The following is a 21,058-nucleotide window of genomic DNA, read 5'->3' as shown; positions in this document are numbered from 1 at the left end:
TTTTTTGCTGTATTTGTTTTATTTTTCCAGGCCTTTTATTTTGATTTATTGTGTGTTCTGTGGTAGCATCTAAACATCCCTGTCCCTGGCTAGGATCTCATTGTGCTGGGTGTTGCACAAACACAGAGCATAGACATAGCCCCCCATCAAAGGGCTGACAATCTCAGAAATGCCTGTTCTCGTTATCATTGATTATAACATTTGCCAGTTGAGCTTAGAACAAAGTAGACCATTTGAACCTTTAAAGGGATGCTTTCAGGTGGAAACCAAGCCAGTGTAAAGTGCAATGTTTCACTTCCAGCCCTGAGCAGCTCCCACTCCTATCATTGCATCAGCTTCCAATATTTTTCCAGTTGATTTTTCTTCTGCCACTGCTGCCTGGAAGACCTGCACAAAGCAGCCAAGTCAATGAGGCTCTCCTACATTGCTGCTGAGTGCACTAACCACCAGGCTAGGTGGCATGCTGGGACGGTGCCCTCTCCATCTCTCCTCTTGTATCTGTTCCTCTGTGGATAAATAATTAACCAGCTGTCACGGCAGGGACTTGGCCATGGGCTTTCACCTAACAGGGGACTGCCCTAACCACTGGTCTATACAGTCAATTACTGCCTGGCTACCTATTTAATTATTTATACAAATGGAACAGCTTCTACAGGAACAACTGAATGAGGTCAGCCCCAACCTAGCCCAAAGGTTAGGGTATTTTCCTGGGAGGCAGGAGAGAGTATTTCACCCAGTTACCCTGTACTGAGCCCCATGATTTGTGATTGGTTAAAGCATGTCCCAGAAAGGCAGCCAGTGTGGATTGGAAGCCGCATGAGATGCAAAGTTCACCACTTCCCTTAAGAGTTATCCAATGGTGATCCACTGGAAATGGGTGCCTTATTTGAATTTGAATTGCTAGACCAAAGAGACCTATTTTCATAAACCTATCTTCACTGCCACTAATTATATTCCAATAATTTAATTCTTTATCAATTGCGGTATCATCTTTTCCAGGGATCAATGTTCGGCTAACCAGCCTGTTTAACTAGGTCATCTCACTTTCCATTTTTTAATATTGGCACAATATTAGCAGTCTTCGAGTCTTCTGGAATTTCCCTTGGATTCCAAGATTTATTAAAATTAACATCGTTGAGCCAGAGACTTCCTTAACCAACTCTTTTAGGGCTCTTGGATGCAAGTTATCCAAGCCTGCTGATTTAAAAATATTCATCACTATTAGATATTGTTTAGAATCATAGAATCATAGAATATCAGGGTTGGAAGGGACCTCAGGAGGTCATCTAGTCCAACCCCCTGCTCAAAGAAGGACCTAATCCCAACTAAATCATCCTATCCAGGGCTTTGTCAAGCTTGACATTAAAAACCTCTAAGGAAGGAGATTCCACCACCTCCGTAGGTAACCCATTCCAGTGCTTCACCATCCTCCTAGTAAAAAAGTTTTTCCTAATATCCAGTCTAAATCACTGAGAACAGTCTAGATCCATCCTCTTTGGTACCCCCTTTCAGGTAGTTGAAAACAGCTATCAAATCCCCCCTCATTCTTCTCTTCTGCAGACTAAACAATCCCAATTCCCTCAGCCTCTCCTCATAACCCATGTGCTCCAACCCCCTAATCATTTTTGTTGCCCTCCGCTGGACTCTTTCCCGATTTTTCCACATCCTTCTTGTAGTGTGGGGCCCAAAACTGGACACAGTACCCCAGATGAGGCCTCACCAATGTCGAATAGAGGGGAACGATCATGTCCCTTGATCTGCTGGCAACACCCCTATTTATACAGCCCAAAATGCTGTTAGCCTTCTTGGGAACAAGGGCACACTGTTGACTCATATACAGCTTCTCATCCATGGTAACCCCTAGGTCCTTTTCTGCAGAACTGCTGCCTAGCCACTCGGTCCCTAGTCTGTAACAGTGAATGGGATTCTTCCGTCCTAAGTGCAGGACTTTGCAGTTTAGTGTCATCTGCAAACTTGCTGAGAGTGCAGTCCACGTCATCCTCCAGATCATTAATGAAGATATTGAACAAAACCTGCCCCGGGACCGACCCTTGGGGCACTCCGCTTGAAACCGGCTGCCAACTAGACATGGAGCCATTGACCACTACCCGTTGAGCCCGACGATCTAGCCAGCTTTCTATCCACCTTATAGTCCATTCATCCAATCCATACTTCTTTAACTTGCTGGCAAGAATACTGTGGGAGACCGTATCAAAAACTTTCCTAAAGTCAAGGAATAACGTGTCCACTGCTTTCCCCTCATCCACAGAGTCAGTTATCTCCTCATAGAAGGCAATTTGGTTAGTCAGGCATGACTTGCCCTTGGTGAATCCATGCTGACTGTTCCTTTCCTCTCCTCAAAGTGCTTCAGAATTGATTCCTTGAGGACCTGCTCCATGATTTTTCCAGGGACTGAGGTGAAGCTGACTGGCCTGTAGTTCCCCGGATCTTCCTTCTTCCCTTTTTTAAAGATGGGCACTACATTAGCCTTTTTCCAGTCATCCGGGACCTCCCCCGATCGCCATGACTTTTCAAAGATAATGGCCAATGGCTCTGCAATCACATCCGCCAACTCCTTTAGCACCCTCGGATGCAGCGCATCCGGCCCCATGGACTTGTGCTCATCCAGTTTTTCTAAATAATTTTAGCATCATCCTTCATTACTAAAGGACTGGAAAGTAGTTCAGCATCCTCACAAAAACATTATCCTACTTCTTTCCAAATTCAGAACAGAAATATTTGTTAGGATTTCTTCTGTTCCTAATATACTTAAAAAAGTCCTTATTTTCTCTAGCCCTGCCATCTGCGTAGTTTTCCCTGATGTCTTTAGCTTTCCTTATCAGTGTTCTACACATTATAATTTTTAATTTATATTGATTGTGCTTACTTCCCCTTTTTACATTTGTTATATATTGCATTTTTTCTATTGCTGCATTCAATCAACCACTCAACCATAATGGGCTTTTAGCTAAGGTTATCTTCTTTCTTTTGAGACATAATGCTCTACTGATTGATTTAATGTAAGTTTCAGAAACCTCATATTTACACCTATAAAGGAATGATCTGTTTATTGCAGAAAAAATGATCTCCACTGAGAAGTTAGTGATAAACTGTAGTGAAGAACTAGAATTAGATTTCTGATCCCCTGATCCTTGAATTGTTTGAAATCCGACTGCTTTGGAAATTGAAGCTATGCAGTTTGTTAACACATAAGCCAACAATTGTGTATCTAAGGCAATATCACAGTGGAACAGTGAACATGAGCCATTCTGGGAAAACACTAGTTTCACTTTCATTCTTATGGTCCGTAATCGTTCACATATCTGAATTTACTCACTCAGACTTCAGACTTCACTTCACTTCACTTCAGACTTTGAGCTGGGGACAATCTCATCAGAGGTGAAAATGACAATTGGCAGCATCTTCATTGGAATATGGAAAAAACATTTTACTCTTATATCAATGTCGTTATGCTCACTCATTTTGGTAGTGCTTGAAAAGATAATGGAATCTGAGTTTAAATGCCCAGAAAACCTGACGTGGAGAGTTTGTTACAGCCTGGTCTATTTCATTATACCAGCTCTGACTTTGTTTATATTAGGCATAATTTTCCAGCCAGGGTGTCTATGCCATTGTTATAGAGCAAACGATTTCTGCGACTTTGACAAAAAATGCTGTACAGACAAGTGCAAGTGTGACTGTGGCTGCTGTTGCATTATTTTAAAGGCTGTTTTCCCTGCTCTGTTGTGGATAGTGATCCTTCTTCTGGATGGAAGATATGCTGACTGCTTCCGGGAGAACATCACAGGAGAAAACCCACGTCAATCAATTACTGCTTATCAGATTTTCCAGGTAAGATCCACCTGCCTTGAATGAGGAAATAATTTTGCTTTCATTCAGCCAGTTTTCTTGAGTTGCTCTAGAATTTTGCCACTTGTGTTTTATATTATGCAGGAAAAATAGTTTTTATTAAAAAATTAGAGGAAGCTAGGATCTGCCACCAGTTGCTATACAATGTGAGCCGAGGTTTCATTATTTCTTCAGCTTTCTAAAGGGATGTGCATCCTTGATTGTAGAACTCAGGCAAGGAATAAACAATATACATAAGATTACTCATTACAAAAAACATGTTTGAGAGGTGGAAGCTAGACAATGAGTGCAATTATCTGAATTCATTTCACTGGTGTAACAAAATGTACGGAATTCTTTTTCACTAGTTTTCTTTTCCTGTGTGGATGGGAAATATCTCGATAAATAAAGGGAAGTTAGTGGTTTTTCTTCTCCTGTGGCAATCCCAGATGTTTGAGTCCTTGAAGTAATGTAGGTCCAGATTCTCAAAGAGACAAGGTGTGTGAGGTAATGTCTTTTATTTGATCAACTTCTGTTGGTGAGAGAGACAAGCGTTCAAGTTTACACAGAGCTCTTCTTCACATCTGTGTAGCCCAAAAGCTTGTCTCTCTTTCATTAGCAGAACTTGGTCCAATAAAAGATATTCCCCCACCCACCTTTCCTCTCTAATATCCTGGAACCAACGCAGCTACAACAACTCTGTAAAGAGATTGTTAAATGTATTCTGGCACCTTTGAGGATCGGGGTGGGCCCTCTTTGTCAGCTCCTGTTTACATATTCCAGGGGAGTTAAAATGCCTTATTTCCAGTCTGAATTTCTCTGTCTTCTATTTCTGGCCTTTAGATTTTGTTAGGCTTTAGCTTTCTAGATTGAAGAGCCCATTATGAAATATTTGTTCCCCAGGTAGGTACTTACAAGTGTGATCAAGTCACTCCTTAATCTTCTCCTTGATAAGCTAAATAGAGTGAGCTCCTTGAATCTCTCACTATAAGGCAGGTTTTCCAATCCCTTAATCATTTATCAACATTCTTCTTGAATTGTGGGCACCAGAACTGGACATAAGATAACAGGAGCGGTCGCACCAGTGCCACATACAGAGGTATAATAACCTCTCTACTCCTTTTCGAGATTCCCCTGTTTATGCAGATAAGGAAGCCAAACCTAATGGTCCCTTCTGGCCTCAACTCTATGATGATCATTGTAGCTAAATATAAATAAAAGGATTTGTCCTCTAGACCCTTCTGGTGGGATATAAAAGAGTTATAGAAAAAAAGTCTAATGCAAATAACAGGTTTTAACATACTGTTCTTTTTTTCAAAGGTCACGGGTCTCGTTGGCATATTGGCTCTTGTCGGTATTGGTTCAATATGCATGTGCTGCTGCAAGAAGGGCGACAGAAAAAAGATAACAGTGGATGAAGCTGAAAGCAGGATTCTACTAGAGCAAAAAGCTCATGAGTATATTTTAAAACGGAAGAAAGAGGCTATCTGGCAATTATTTAAGAAACGCCTAAATGATGAATACTTAGCTGACCCGGAAACAATTTCGATATCTATTGACAATGAAAAGATATCTGGTATAATAGATAGAGTTTGTAACATTTCAAGAGAAGGCTCAGCTGACCAAGAAGGAATAGTAATGGTCAACACTTCACCTCAGGAGACCTCAAATCTGTTACCTCAAGGGACCGCCAGTCCTTTACGTCAAGGGACCTCCAATCCATCACCTCCAGAGATATCAGAAATATCAAGTTGTCCAAGGGTGTGAGTTTTTCTGTATTTTAATATGACACCACAGAAAGACTGGTAACTGATGCATATACCAGTAACAATACCAAACCATGACTACACAGCAACTGCAATCTACTAAATGCACAAAAACCAAAGTGGAAAATAAGGAAGGACATGCATCCCCAGCAGTTCTGCTCCTCCAGCCTCCCCTCCAGTTCTTGGCTTCCTCTCCCAGGCTAGGAGGGCTGTAGTGGGCTCCCCTCCCCCATTCCAGGCTGGGGAGGGTGGCTCCAGGGGCTCCTCACCCTCCTCTGCCAGGCTGGAGCTCCAGGGAGGGCAAAGTGGAGGAGCTGTCCTGTCCTGTTGTTCACAGGAAGGGAGGAGGAAATGGCAGTGGAGCCACCTTGAACTGTTGGGCTCTTTAGTTCTCTCTTCCTCTTTCCCCTCCCATGAGAATGGTGTCTGGATGCCGAGGCGGTGGGGAGGGAGAGAGAGCTCTGAGTGCAAAGTGCCAGATCTGTAGCAGCACTACAGCTCTGCTGGATGAGATTTCCTGAGGTATGTGTAAACATGTGACACAGGGTTCAGATGTGTAAGTCTTACAACTCAGGTGTGAGAACTGAAGTGTCAGAGATCTCCAGTCCTTCATTTCACGAGGTCTCCAGTTCTTCACCGAAAGAGATCTCCAACCCTTCACCTCAAGGGTTTTCCAATTCTCCACTTCAAGAGGTCTCAATACCTTCATCGTCAAAGGATCTCCAACCTTTCACCTCAAGGGGTCTCAAAACTTTCATCTTAAGGAACTACAGATTTCTGATTTCTAATAGTTGTGTAATCTATAAGGGAAAAGGTACAACACAACCTCATAACCCGCTTCTCTCAATTTCAGAACAGCAGAAATGTAAAACAAAGAGAAATTAAAATTAAGGATGATTAAAACTCTGTCCATATCTAGTTAAACAATGGCCATAGGGTGACCACTCATCATTAAAATATCTTCCGATGGCCAAGTAAGTTTTTGAAATGTAGGTAGAAGTTTGAGGTAACCACAGTGATTTGTGTTCAGGAAGAAAATCCGAGAGATTGCCAATAATCTGCTCAAGTTAAATATTTTAAATACAAGGTTTACCTAGCAAACATGACTCAGCTGTTTTTCACATGCACTAGATTTGCTTTAGCATTTACTTTAATATTTTTATGTGCAAGGCATTTAAAAATAAAGGCACTCTGAAACTCAAAACTTGTCTCACTGGTTTGGTTTGGCTTGAATGATCTCACTCAAGGAACAACACACATAGTCAAATTCTTGGAACAACTGAAAGCTGATTACAATGCCTTGAGCAGGTGGGTTGGACTACTCTGAGCCCAGCCCTCACATCAGCAATACTAGCCAGGGGGAGTTAACTTACACTGTTGGAGTGTGGGAGGCCGTGTGGCCTAATGGATAGTACACAGGGATGCAAGACACCTGGGTTCTAATTCCAGCTCCGCTACTGGCCTGCTGGATGACCTTGCGCCAGTTGCTGCATCTCTCTGTGCCTCAGTTTCCCCATGTGAACAATGGGGATAATGCTACTGACCTCCTTTATAAAGTCCTTTGAGACCTATGGATGGAAAGCACTACACAAGAGCTAGGTAGTATCCTTATCATGGTCACAAAGGGCAGAGATAGGTACCACGAAAATCTTAGCGATTTCACCAAATTTCCCTATCCCTCCCCAGGGGTTGAGTCTGCTCCCCAAGGTCCCATATGTATCTAGTACTATTTTCCCATGTGAATTGGAACACAATCTGGTTGGTTGCCCACTGGAGCTGACAGACGTCTACCTGGCCCTGTGCCAGTGGAATGCCCTGTATCGAGGGCCACTATTCCCACTCCCCTGGCATAAAGTATGCACCACTGAGGTGAGCAGGACCCCAAACTGATGGTCCAAGTGTTGGTCCACTGTAAGGGGAACCGGGTGTTTACCATTGGGTTAAGTAAAGGAGACCATGTACCCTTCAGTTCAGCTTGCAAGATGTGGTGGAGGTGTACCATAAGCACTGCCTGTGCCGAGGCACATGCTGCGCCCCACTCTGCCCTCTCAGATGCACTTACCACCCCATCGGTAAACACCAATAATATTTGAGTTAGGTCTGTAACAATTGTGGGAGGGATAGCTCAGTGCTTTGACCATTGGCCTACTAAACCCAGGGTTGTAAATTCAATCCTTGAGAGGGCTGTTTAGGGGTCTGGGGATTGGTCCTGCTTTGACCAGGGGGTTGGACTAGATGAACCTCCTGAGGTCCCTTCTACCCTGATAGTCTATGATTCTATGAATTAGTGCCATGGTTTGCAGAGCATTAATTGGTGGGCATTCCCTCCAATTACTCCCATAGATTTAGTCAGTTTTGCCAATTCTGACCATCGAGTGTCAATTTCTAGGTCACTTACTGTGTTATACCCACTCCATAGACAGTTTCCCAAGTCCCGTTTTTGCTGGCTCCATTGACCACTTGAGCAGGGACATAGAGGCCTTGCTATAGGGTATGCACTGTGGAACTGCTCGCCCAATATCCCAATCCTGCGGGATGAGGTGCACCTCTGTCCTGATGGGTGTTGCATTAAGGGCGATTACCTGGTTACCTTCCTGGCATGCTGTTGATCCAGGTCCAGTTCCCCTGCTGGGGTTTGGGTTTGGGGATTAACGTGAACCTAGTCTCTGCTACCCTGCAACACACCCACATACATGGGATGGAAATGTTTTCCCCCTCCCTAACCCAGATGACTCCCCTCTGATTTTGGGTAAGGTTAAAATCTGACTGCACCCAACCCCAGTGATCCTCCACCCAGTCCTCCTATTGATACTGCTGCCATCCCTCCTCCCCCCCAGTCTGGTGGGACCTCTCCATTTCTGCTTTTCCCATAGCCATTCTTGTTCTGTTTGCACGGCCACCTGGGTCTTCTTCTTAAGGGCCAATAACCTAGTCCCATTCCCAGACAAATTACCAGTAGTGTCACTGTTCTCCATCCCACCAGAGTCTGTGGGTTGGCCCAGAAAATGTCCTTAGAGTCCCACGTTTCATTTCATGGTAATAAGGTAGCAGAACACGGGAGGTTACTTGATTGCTCTTGACTGGATTTTGGATATCGGACGAAGGCCTGACAGTCAGTAAAATAGTCCCGACATCTCCCTGATGAGATTGTCATGAGGGTTGCGAAAATTAATCCTGCAAAGGCAATTGTGATTAGCAACACCAATCGCTCCATTCCAGGCCAGGGGATCCTTGGTCTTCCCTTTGTAGGTTCACCTGTAAGATGCCTGTAACATAATTTATACGTCCTCCTTTTCACCCCCCCTCCCCAATTTGTACCTTTTTTTATTTACGTGCAATGACCCCATTCCCACCCTGTGTTCTCTGTGCCCAATAGCAGCAGACTGGGCCTTAATTCCCATTGGTATTTCCCAGCTTAGGTAGACCGGGCTTCCCAGGCAGGTCATACCATGCATTGATCTGTGCTGGTATGTGTGTTAACCCTCCTTGTACTGTAGCCACCAAAATAACAAGACAAACAACACAAAACACACAACACAATTTTCATTGTGACAGTAGACCCATGGTGTTTTGAGTTGCCCTTCCTCTGGCACCAGCTTGCCTGTAGAGTGTCTGAAAAATAAAGAAAATTTCCCAACCCCCTGGTGGGGACAGATTATTGAAATTTACGAGTCGGAGTACCACAGTTTCTCCTTTTGTACAGCAGACCCGATTTGCAATAGTTTCTCTGTGTACCAAGTGAAGGACATAAATCCACACCGTGTAGAGGTCAAAGCATAGGGGTTTATTACACACAGCGCTGGCGGAGTGTCACCTGGCTTATTAAGCTCAGAGACACTGTCAATCAATTGATTACAATAAAATATATAGATTTTCCATGGGCGGGTGAAGGTGACGTGGTAGGCAGTTCCACACCCCGGGATAGGTTTTGCAGCAAGACAAGATAGCACAATAGCCAATGGTTAAAAGGTTACACAATGTCTCCACCCATGGTCTCAAGTTAGCAAGTTAACATTTGATTAATACTTTAATAAAATGTTATTAGTATAAAATACATATGTTGAATTCTGATTTGGGGTCCATAGGAACGGAGCAACTCCTTTGATTGTCCACCAGATACATTCCTAGGGGTTAAAGCAAAGAAACAGTGAAAGCATATGGAAATAGAGATTGTCTCCTTTATGTCTTAAGGCAGGGCATTGGTCCCTCAGAAGGGAGGTGGAAGGATGCCATATCATTATAGTGACATGTGCCAATTTTTCATAAACTCAAGGTTGGATCTGTGGGAAGACTGTTTTCCCTTCAGGAGAAACACAATAGGAACAGGGATTCTTTGTTCAATTTGAAACATTGGATGAAACATAATTATTCAGTTATTGCCTTAACATCTGGCATTTCTACTGACCAAGCATACCTTAGCAAAGGCAATGTTATTTTGTTTACCCCAGCTTTCTCGTAGCTGATCACTATTAGCTAGGCCTCTGGTCTCCAGACCAAACTCTGGACTCTGGGTCTGAAAAAGAGCTGGCATAATTCATATACCAGGTTGTTATATAACATGCACATGGATTTTAACCCTTCAGTCCCTCCTCTTGACCCTAGGGTTCCCTAACCCGCCAGGTCAAATATACTAATTTTAATGTACCCAGCCTACTGCGGAGTCGCCGATAAAGCACCAGTACCATCAGGAATGTTAGGATAGACAATCTCTACATAACTTGACAAAATAGCACTTAGATCCATCCCCAGGGGACCTTGTCACCTGAGATGGCATTGCCCATAATCATTGCTTTAACCTCCACTGCCTGGTTTCTTGCCTTTGAGTACTTCACATCGGCCTGGTCCACGGTTTCCCCTATCTGAGTGTACCTCAGACGGCCTTCTCCAATATGCCTCTGGGCTTCGGCCACCAACTCCTCGATCTTCGCCTGCAGGGCCTGTAGACCCTCCTCTAGATACTTACTGCCGTAGTGCCATTCCGGATCCCATGTTAGGTTACCCATCATTGGCGGAGTACGGTGGAGCCGCGTCCCGTCAACAGTCAGGGTTGACCTTCAGGGGACTGTCATGCACACGGATGGATGTCTCGAGGGGCAGGACTTTCCATTTAGCTCGATGGAGTGGTTCTGGGCAGTCACACACCAGTAGGTACCATTCATCTGGACCAGCTCCATGTGCGCCAGTTTCTCAGTAATGGCCACTTCGAACCTAGACAGATTCGTTAGAACATTATATGGGCATGTACACAGAATTTCCTTATCAGAGTTGGTGCAACCTTCACTAGGATACAATGCTATCCCAGCGACCTTCTATTTTAATAACATGATCCCTCCTCCATACTGGTAGGGAGGTCACCATCCTTCAAGGGTATTTAGTAATCCTCTCTTCTGTCTAGTTAAGCGCTCACCAATTTGGTTTGTTAGGCTAGTAATGTTTCTACTCATTCGAGGCCTGATCTTTGCACATTGTCTGTTTACTTCCTTTAAAGGAATACGCACCTCGACCCTGTAAGTGTGGAATACCACCGAGGTGAGGACCGGTAGGACTGGTCCTATTATTATTAATTCTGGTTTTGGAACAGGGATTTGTTCAGGGCATGACACAATCGGGTGGTTCCACTCTGTCTCTGATAACCCGGTTAATTGTTACCAGTCGTGGACATTCTAATTTGAGCCATCGTTTAACAAATGTGTGCCGTGCCTTTGGGGTTACCTCCGTCCGTGCTTTAAGTGGTAAGCCCCATCCTGATTCAGCAGGCCCAACCTCCACTGGTACCATGTCAGTACAATTGGCACATAATCTTTCATGAGTGTTTGGTTTCTTTCCCACAAAATCCCACACAAATTCCAGTATCGAGGTCTGTGTGTTTCCTCCCAAGCCATCGTGGCAATATGCCCTGTAATTGTGTTCAAATGAGGGATAGCCCAAGACTTTGTAGTCCCCTTCACACATGGCACACGACTTGCGTCCTTCCTCATGCACCACAGGGACAGCAGGAGCCACAGCAGAAGCCTCCCCATGGTCGCCCTGGTTGTCCTGGTCACCCTTCAGTCCTTTCTCTTTCACCTCTTGTTGTTCACCTGTGGAGACACTTGTGGAAATATTGTTAGTATTGACAGATACTGGTTTAAACAATTTTAACTGATTTTGGTGACGTTAAAATGTTCTCAATTTTCCCCCAATTTTTGCACATGTATTAGTAGTCAGAAGGACCCTCATAGGGCCTTGCCATCTTGGCTTTAAAATTCCTTTAACCTCTGGGTAAATGCGACACATTACCAAATCCCCATCTTTAAATGCAGGTTTGTCTAGACTGCTATTATCATCCAGCTGGGTTTGATTTTCTTTTACTTGGTTGTATAAATCCTTCAACTCTCTCTGTCCAATGCCTTGATGTAGTTTTGCAGCCTGTCTGCAAAAAAGCTCTGACCCCCCCCACAGGGAGGATCACAGTGCTAGGAATTCTCATTGCTCTTCCTGTCATTAGCTCAAAGGGTGTTAGTTGAGTCAGCCTATTTGGGCTGCCCCTAATTTGAGACAATACCGCAGGAAGCATACGAAGCCCACCCTTCTCCTGTATCCAGTACTGCTTTTGTTAAGGCTGTTTTCATTGTTCTGTTCGTTCTTTCCACCATTCCCGAGCTTTCAGGGTGGTATGGTATATGGAATCTTTGCTTTATTCCTAGTGCCTTGCATGCCTCCTTCATTACTTGCCCTGTAAAGTGAGTTCCTTGGTCAGAGTCTATTGACAGTGGCAAACCCCATCTGGGTATTATTTCTTCTGCTAGGATTCGAGCTACTGTTGTAGCAGTACAATTCTTGGTTGGGAATGACCATCGGGTAAAAGTGTTAATAATTACCAAAATGTAAGTGTACCCTCTGCTTTGTGGCAAGGATCTAGTAAAATCAATTTGCAAATTTTGCCATGGTCCCTCTGGCCGTGGTTGGTGATTTAGAGGCACTTTTTTCCTTCTACCCACATTCACTTGTGCACATGTTACACATCTTTTGAGAAATTGTAAAGCATCTTTTTTCATGGCTGGCCACTACTAGTATTTTAAGGTGGCCCTCATTTGTCTCCACTCCAGATGAGCTGGAGAGTGGATGGCATGGAGCAGTAGAGCCCGTATGCACTCCGGGGCTACCAGCTCCTTCCCCCCTGGCCCATACTAGAGGTGATTTTTTATATACACATCTTTGTTTTTTCCTTTTACGTTTTTCTTTTGGGCTTATGGTTGCATATAGCTTTTTTAAATTCACTTTCTCTTCTGGCACTCTAGCTGCACAAATCTTAATAGGACTTGCTTGTGCAATTTCTTTGGCACATTTATTTGCCCAATAATTTCCTTTTTGTTCCTTACTTGAGATTTTATTGTGGGCTGTTATTTTTACTACTGCTAGTTCTGATGGTAGTTTGGCAGCTTTTGTTAGTCTTTGAACTGTTTCTATATTATTAATTTGCTTGCCAGTTGTTGTTATAAAACTTCTGCGTGACCACACGTCCATGTAGTCATGCACTACTCCAAATGCATATCTGCTGTCTGTATATACAGTGAGCTTCTTGCCTTCCCCCACTCTCAAAGCTTCTGTGAGGGCTGTTAGCTCCACTTCTTGTGCTGACTTTGATTTTTCTATCTGACCTGACGCTATCACTGTCTCATTACTGAGTACTACTGCCCATCCGGTGTGTGGCACTCCATTTTCATACTTTCTTGATCCATCTACATACAAAACTATATCTGGATTCTGTAATGGCTCTTCTTTAATTCTTCCCAACATTTCCTCTTCTCCATCTATAAGACATTCGTGTACCTCTCCCTCTATGTTCAGACATTCGGTTACATTTATTTTTTTGTCTCTTACTATGGAGTAGTTAGGATCATTGCATTGCAAGCACAATGTTGATTCCCACTGACTCCTGTGGGCATCTGTTACAGATCTTAGTCGCCCGGTGTTGAGGAGATCAAGAAGTGTATGGGGTGTATGAAGCACTAATTTCCCTGTGAGAGTGTATGATTCACAAGCTTTCACAGCCCACGTAGCACAATCTAGAGCTGCTACGCACTCCGGTAATCCCTGGGATACAGGGGGTCTTATGGTAAACAGGGATGCTACTGGACGCTGTTAGTACAGACGAATACTGGGTCCCACTATGGCTACAGTAAAGGTGGAACGACTTTCTTATATCCCGTAAGCCCAGGCTGGGGGCGGAGGCTAAAGCCTGTTTTATTTTTATAAATGCCGCCTTTTGCTTTGTGCCTTATATTACTAACTTATTTGCAGGCTTTTTTCCTCTAGTGAGGTTTTGAATTGGTTCCACCATCTCTGAGTACTCCGGTATATAGGTTCTACAGAAATTAAGGAGTCCCAGGACTTTTCGGACTTCCTTAACTGTCCGTGGTTTTTTTAACTCTCGAATTGCTTGCTTTCTGTCTATTGTGAGTGCCTTTTCTCCCAGTGATATGTTATGCCCTAGGTATAAAACTTGCTGCTGTTGCAATTGGGCTTTCTTCGGGCTTAATTTAAATTTTGCCTCACGAAGATACATGAACAGTCTGTTTAGGGTTTTTAAATTGTCCTTTTCATTTGAACTGGCAATTAGCAAATCATTTATATACTGCAGTATCACAGTATTCCCTTCCAAAGGCACTTGTGCTATTACTTCTGCCATTATCCTGTGGAATATGGAGGGAGAATTATGGAACCCCTGAGGTACTCGGGTCCAAGTGTACTGCTGGTCTCCTACTGTAAATGCAAATTTCTTCTGACTCTTTTTTGCAAGGGGAATACTCCAAAATCTATTAGCTACATCTAGGACTGAAAATACTGAATGTTCTGGTGTTAGCAAATTAAAAATAGTGGCAGGGCTTGCCACAATAGGATGTGCCTTTGGAGTCACCTGGTTAAGGTGGGTGTAGTCTATAGTTAACCTCAAGGTCCCGTCTGGCTTCCTGATGGGCCAAATTGGGGAATTAGTTGTGGAGGTGGTTTTTCTAATCACTCTTCTGGATTCTAAATTAGTGACTATATCTTTAACTGCCTCTAAGGCTTCCGGTTTAATTGGGTACTGCCTGTGGGCTTTGTGAGTTGGTCCTTCTACAGATATAGGCTTCATGTTTACTAGCCCACAATCTTGTTTATCTGTTGCCCACACTTCAGGGTGAAGGGAACACAGGGCTTTTACTGGACTTCCCCCCACTCTGGTATTATTACTTTATTACTGGCAATTATGGCTATATTTTGAGATGATCTTTCTTGTTTGGACTCTTTGGCCCATTCAATGCAGCTAGCTCTGGGGTTGATTACTCCCCTGAGCTCCTTTTACAACTACTGCATGTTTTGATTTTATTTTTATTTTTACAGTCACGTGCCAGATGTCCAGGCTTATTGCATGTGAAGCAGATAGTGGTTTTGACTGCATGAACCGCTACAATTTCTTCGGAGGGTGTGGTTGCTGCTACCTTCCTCTTTTTCCTGTTTTCTACTTCTGTGGCCCATTTCATTACTGCTGAGTATGTCTCTCCCACTGAGATGCTTAATGCCAGGACTGCTTGGTGATCTGCAGACAGCCCTTCCTTTTGGATTTGTAGGAATACACCATGGTCTCGGGATGTTATATTCTCCAGACCTGAATAAGCTCGGAATGCATTCTATTTCTTTTCAGCATAGGACATGGCAGACTCCCCCTTCTGCTGAACCACAGACTGCAGAGCCCCCAGTTAGTGGTTTGGGCTCTTAGAACAACAGCTAGTGCATTCCTAAATTTTGTTACAGTGCCTGCGTCTGGGTTTGGGATTCCTGCTGGTTCTTCAGCTTGATTCCTTTCTGCTGGGTTGGGGTTACGATCTTCAGCCTAGCGCCCTGTCTTTCATTTATTATCTAGATTCTCTCACACATCCCTGGGGCACTTGCACTTGACCAGGATGTGAACGTCTTTCCTATGGAGGCCATGTATTTCTGTCAGGCCATCCAGCTTGTCCCAGAACTCAGTATTCTTGTTATCACACTTGAGTTCGGGTAAATCAGACAGTAGTGCCTGTTTTTCCTGGGGGGTGAAGGGACAGTAAATTTCAGTTGTTTCTGTTCTAAGTCCCATTACTGGTTCACCCTCCGTGTTAACATTTCTGAACTTCCTTAGCTGTGTTTTGATTGGAGCCATAGGCTGTACTTGCTCCCCTGGGGTAATTAATCCTTGTGGTGCTCTTTTATTATCTTTGTGGGTGCTTAAATTTGGCCTGTCATGCAAAGAAATGTATGGAGGGGGTTCTGATTCCTCCCCTTTGCTTTGTGCTGTTGAGTTTTCTTACAGATAGCTAATCGGCGGAGCGGTGGGCTGGCAAATGCCAGGAGTTTGCTCTCCCCCTCCCAATCTGGAGGTGTGTTCCAGACATGATGATTCTTTTTCTCTGGGATCTTTTTTAATTTCCAGACAGATGTACCTCGGAGGGAGTATCTTTGTCTAGCCTAGGGAGGAACGGAAAGTCCTGCCGTTCACTGAGCTGGTCCATTGTTACGGGCATATATATATTAGTGGTCCGGTAGTCTGTGAGATACTAGTACTGTGCTTCGTCGATAATAAACCTGGCTGGGTGCCTTCGTCCCACCAGATCTTGTGGTCATTGGACGGTTTGCTCAAGGTCTTCCATGCCAGCTGTCTGTGCAGGGCTGGGACGGCACACAGAGGGAACACACACACGCAGCCAGACATCTTTCAACATCTAACCAAAGGTGGGCATGGGCCTAACCAATCAGTTCCCTACCTTTTAACCAGGAGTGAGAATGATCTCCTATAATGTGAGAGACCCAGGTTCAAATCCTCCCTACAGCGAATGGGGAGCAGGAATTCAAACCCAGGTAAGCCTGTATCTGAGGTGAGATCCCTAACCAGTGGGCTATGGGGTATTCTGAAATGGGCACTTCTCAATCTCTTCTGTTGATCACTTCCACCTTTTATAAATGGTAAATGACCATTATCACAGGAAGCTGAGCCCATGTCTACCCACGCCCAGATGAGTGCACTACCCACCTGACTGTAGATTTATTCTTCCCATCTTTCTGGCCCAAGGAATATTTAATTATGTGATATAAAGTGGGCCACCTCCGCCGGATGAGTGGGTGGTCTGATCTTCTCAGTGCAGTGGGCTGGATGTTAGTTTTGGGGCACCTCCACATGGGCTACAAAATGGCTACCTCCTTGCGGCAGGACCTTGCGTGAAGTGACGCTGCATGGAGGATGCCATTTTGTAGAGAATGTATTTCGCCACAAGGGTCTGCAACTGCCACGTGTCTCCAGCAGCTGCTGCTGGGTGGGGTGGAGGCTTTTGGAAATCAGCCCACAGGCCACCAGATGGACCACCCTGAATACCCAAAGCATCGGCCTGTGATATGGTAAACCTGGAATCAAATCCCTACTCCAAATCAGGCAGAGGAGAGATTTGAACTCTGGCTGCCCACACACCAGCTATGTGCTCTAACCACTAGGCTATGGAAGGAAGGCAAGACACCTCTTGGTTTTGGCAGGGGGGAGTATTGAATAGAGAGCAGGGTGTCTAACTCAAGGCTGTGAATTCCACAGGGCACCTAAACCAGTTAGGCACCACAATTCTGAGTCTAAGCCCCCCTCAGGGATTGAGCCCTACAGCTGGGGATTTCCAAAGGCTCCAAGTGGAGGCTGACTGCCCTGAGCCTCAAGGGTGAGGAGTCTGTGGCTGAGAAAAGGACTGATGTCTGTGTCCCAGCCAAGCGCCTTATCCAAAGAGAATTCACTTCCCCCATCCAGGCTTGTCAGTTGGCCTCTCTTCTGAGGCTGCCATCAAAGGGTCCTATAAATGCCAGTTGCGGTGGGTTTGCCAAAAGGGACACTTGTCCAACGGGACCAGGGCTGAGGTTGTCCCAGACTCATTCATTTCCATTACATGGTTCTCAGCATATAAATAGTTTAAGGCCAGAAGGGGCCATTTGATCATCCAATGTGACCTCCTAGATAACCCAGGCCAGCGAATTTCACCCAGTTACCCCTGGATTGAGCCTAGTGACTTGTGTGTTGACTAAATTGTCTTCCAGAAAGGCCTCCAGGCTGGATCTGAAGCCATCAAGAGATGGAAAATCCACTGCTTCCCTGAAGAGTTTGTTCTGCTGGTTAATCACCCTCATGCGCTTCTAGCACAGAGGCAACACATTCCATATCCCATCATGGAAAGAGCGTATTCCAGACAATGTAACAGGCCAAAATGGGATGGCATGTCTTTCACGAACACCCCCTGGGAAGTAGACTGCTACACAAAGACAGAGCTCAGGCTGGTAGGTGGGGATTTGTACTAACTCTTTGGAATCCATCTCCCCAAACATCAGCTTCTGTTCAAGTGGCCATTGGCGCTCAGTGGAATGGAAGGGTCATTAAAAATAGAACTCAGGAGTCCTGTGTCCCAGTGATCTAACCATCAGATATCACTTTCCTTCCTAGATAGAACCTAGGAGTCCTAGTTTCCAGCCCACCCTGCTCTAACTCCTAGATCCCACTCCCCTCCCGAAGCTGGATACACAATACAAGAATTCTGCTTCCCAGTCCCCTTTCCTAGTCAGTGGACAGGACATCTGGATTCCATGCCTAGCTCTGAGGGATAAATGATGTCTCATAGGTTAGGTGAAGTCTGACCGGGGGTCAGGATGGCTGGGTCGCCTTCCTATCAATGTCCTGGTGCATAGCCCTGTATAAGTCACTCTGGGCTCGAGCCGCAAAGGGACATGGGCATGGCAATCACCTGTCATCACCCCAGTGCAATTCACAGCCCCGAGTTGGGCTCCTGGAGGGTTAGGTCCCTAAGAACGGGATCCACAGAAACCAGCACACTCGCAGAGAGTCGCCTCAGCTAGCCAATTGAAAATTCTGGGGAGAGGGGTGTGGCCTAAGCCCTGCCCCTCTGATGGAATTAGGTGCCTAAATCCAGGCTAGGAGGTGAGGCCTATTTCTGCTTGGGATTCACAGCCGTGAACTCTCTCCTGGAGTTGGGCGCCTAGGCAGGGGCACCATAAAGGGAGGGCCAGGGGGGCCATGTTTCCCTTTATGGTGCCCCCCACTTTTTAACATCGGAGTAGTTTGGGGGCAGGGGGCTGCATTGCCCCCCCTCCCAAAAAAAAAACTGCAAGCCTCGGGCAGGCATGGAGAGGCACAGGCAGGGAGCTGATCAGTCTCTTCCTGGTGCCGGCCCCTGGCCGGGGGGGTGGGGTCTCAGGGAGAAATGGAGGAGCAAGGGGGACACGGAGGGGGCTGGGCCTTGAGGGAAGAGGTGGAGTGGGGGGCCAGGCCACAAAGGTGTGGGGCCACAGGAGACGGGGCCTCATGCCCCTCCCCACACATTTCTACCAAGGTTCCAGTGCTCCTGCACCTAGGCCAGGTCAGCCCTTTCCAGGACAAAAAGCAGAGGAAAAAGCACACACCGCTATACCTGATTGCCTAGCGATCAGGGCCCTCCCCTGGGCGTGTTTTCAAATGTCCTGATTCAGAGCAGGGACCTGGAAACGGATCTCCCCCCAGGAGCTGTTACCGCTGGCCTAGGCTCTCTGGATGCATCTATATTGCATTGTAAACCCAAGTCTGTTTGGCTGCTCCAGGGAGGAGCGGGAACATGGCGCGCTCAGGGGAGGAAGCGGGGAAGAGGCCGGGGTGGGGATTTGGGGAAAAGATTGGAATAGGGGCAGGGAGGGTGCAGAGTTGGGGTAGGGACTTTGGGGAAGGGGTCGGAATGGGGGCGGGGCAGGAGTGGGAGGGGTGGAGTCAGAAGGGGGTCGAGCACCCACTGGCAGGAGCACAAGTCAGTGCCTATGAACGCGTCCATGCTGCACTGCGCAGTGCTTCTGACTCGGGTTGTCCACTCAAGCCGCATCCACATGGCAAAATGACAAGGCTCGGACCCGAGATGCTGCGGGACTTGGGATCTCACACACACACACACACGGCAGAGTCCTAGGAGTCGGTCCTGAGGGCTCGCTGACCTGAGTCAGACTGATTTGTGTGTGAACAGAAGAGGGACTTGGGCTCAAACCTGACTCAGAGTCCGGGCTTAGTGTGCCGTGTAGATGCACTCTCTTTGCCCCAATGAGCACTTAATTATGTCATACAAAGGGGAGACTGAGAAAGCTATAAGCCAGGCTGCTCCATAGCACGCTGGTTAGGGGCACTGCCCTGTGACACAAATGGCCAGGTCACCTGAGTTCAGACCTGCTCCATATTAGGCACTGTGTGGATTCAAAGCTGGGGCTTCCAGACAAGTACCCTGTAGGGAACACCCAGTTTCAGGACATTGCTGGCTTGCATATCCTCACCAGCAGAAAATTAAGGCCCAGGTATCCTAGCACTGGGTGCCTTAACACCTTGGAGGATCTGAGCCTGGATGCCTAGGGAATTTAGGCACCGCCAGGGGTAGGTGACAGCTGAGTGGAGGTTTTGAGGATCTCAGTGGAAGTTCAATGTTGGATGTAGGCTCCTAAATCCCTTGGTGGATCTAGCCCTTTCCTTATGTGTGTCTCAGTTCTAGCCTCCCTCGCCTCCCCCTCCCGCCCCCGGTTAACTGGTACTAGGCTATTAAGATAGGATTTGCAAAGCCACTTGGGGGCAGGGGCTGTATGTTCAGTTCCCATGCTTTTTCAATGGACTCTGTGTGTCCAAATCTCCTAGGTAGCTTTGAAAACCCTAACCCCCCTCTCCCGCCCCCACCCTCACACAAATCCCATCTGCTTTGCAATCTGGCCATTTCATGCCTGATTCCTGCCCGCCCTCTAAAAGTTAGCTGGGTTTGAGCTGCTGGGGATTGCATCCTGCTTTGACACTGTTTAATAATCCCCATTGCAATTAAAATGCCAACTCAGCTGTTCCCCAAATCCTAGGGGGCCAATTTCCCTTCGTCTGGTCCAGCAGAGCGCATCCATCAGTACTTTCCCATTAGCATGAGAGTTTATAGATCGGTGGCGGGGCTAAGGGCCATCAGAGCTAATGGAGTAGGGCACCGAGCGACCACCAACACCTCAAAATGTGATCAGCTAGGGAGACTTCAGGAGAGGTGAGTAGATGGCAAACTTCTGGGATGGAACAATTATTCATGCTTCCTAGAGCTGTGGTTGAGTGTGTTAACTTATTAGTGACTCAAAATAGCAGAGACTTGGCAATTTGAGACACAACAGATCTTGCTTCTTGGCTGGGGGTTAGACTACATGACCCTGGACGTCCCATCTAACCCTTAGGCTCTGTGATTCTATGAATGCTGGCCAAAAGGCAGGGTGGGGTATGTGCTTGGAGCCCTGACTACCACCGCCTCGAACCCATGAGCAGTTGGGTGAGATCATAGGGATATAGGATTTGTCAGAAAAGATCAGACACAAGACTAATTTAATCCAGTAACCTGTCTCTGACATTGGTCAGCTTCAGCGGGAGATGTCAGAACCCCGGG

The 21,058-nt window shown here is 45.9% G+C and overlaps 1 long non-coding RNA gene across 1 annotated transcript; it reads left to right on the top strand.

Annotated features, from left to right (window-relative positions):
• The first annotated feature begins 3,294 nt into the window (after positions 1-3,294).
• Positions 3,295-6,819, top strand: LOC135975240 (uncharacterized). The gene is made up of 2 exons (XR_010592175.1): positions 3,295-3,852; positions 5,170-6,819. It is a non-coding gene; the product is annotated as an uncharacterized LOC135975240 (long non-coding RNA).
• Positions 6,820-21,058: the final 14,239 nt, after the last annotated feature.

Source organism: Chrysemys picta, chromosome 13, assembly GCF_011386835.1.
Source record: "Chrysemys picta bellii isolate R12L10 chromosome 13, ASM1138683v2, whole genome shotgun sequence".
NCBI lineage: Eukaryota > Metazoa > Chordata > Testudines > Emydidae > Chrysemys > Chrysemys picta.
This window is presented reverse-complemented; position numbering and strand designations above follow the sequence as displayed.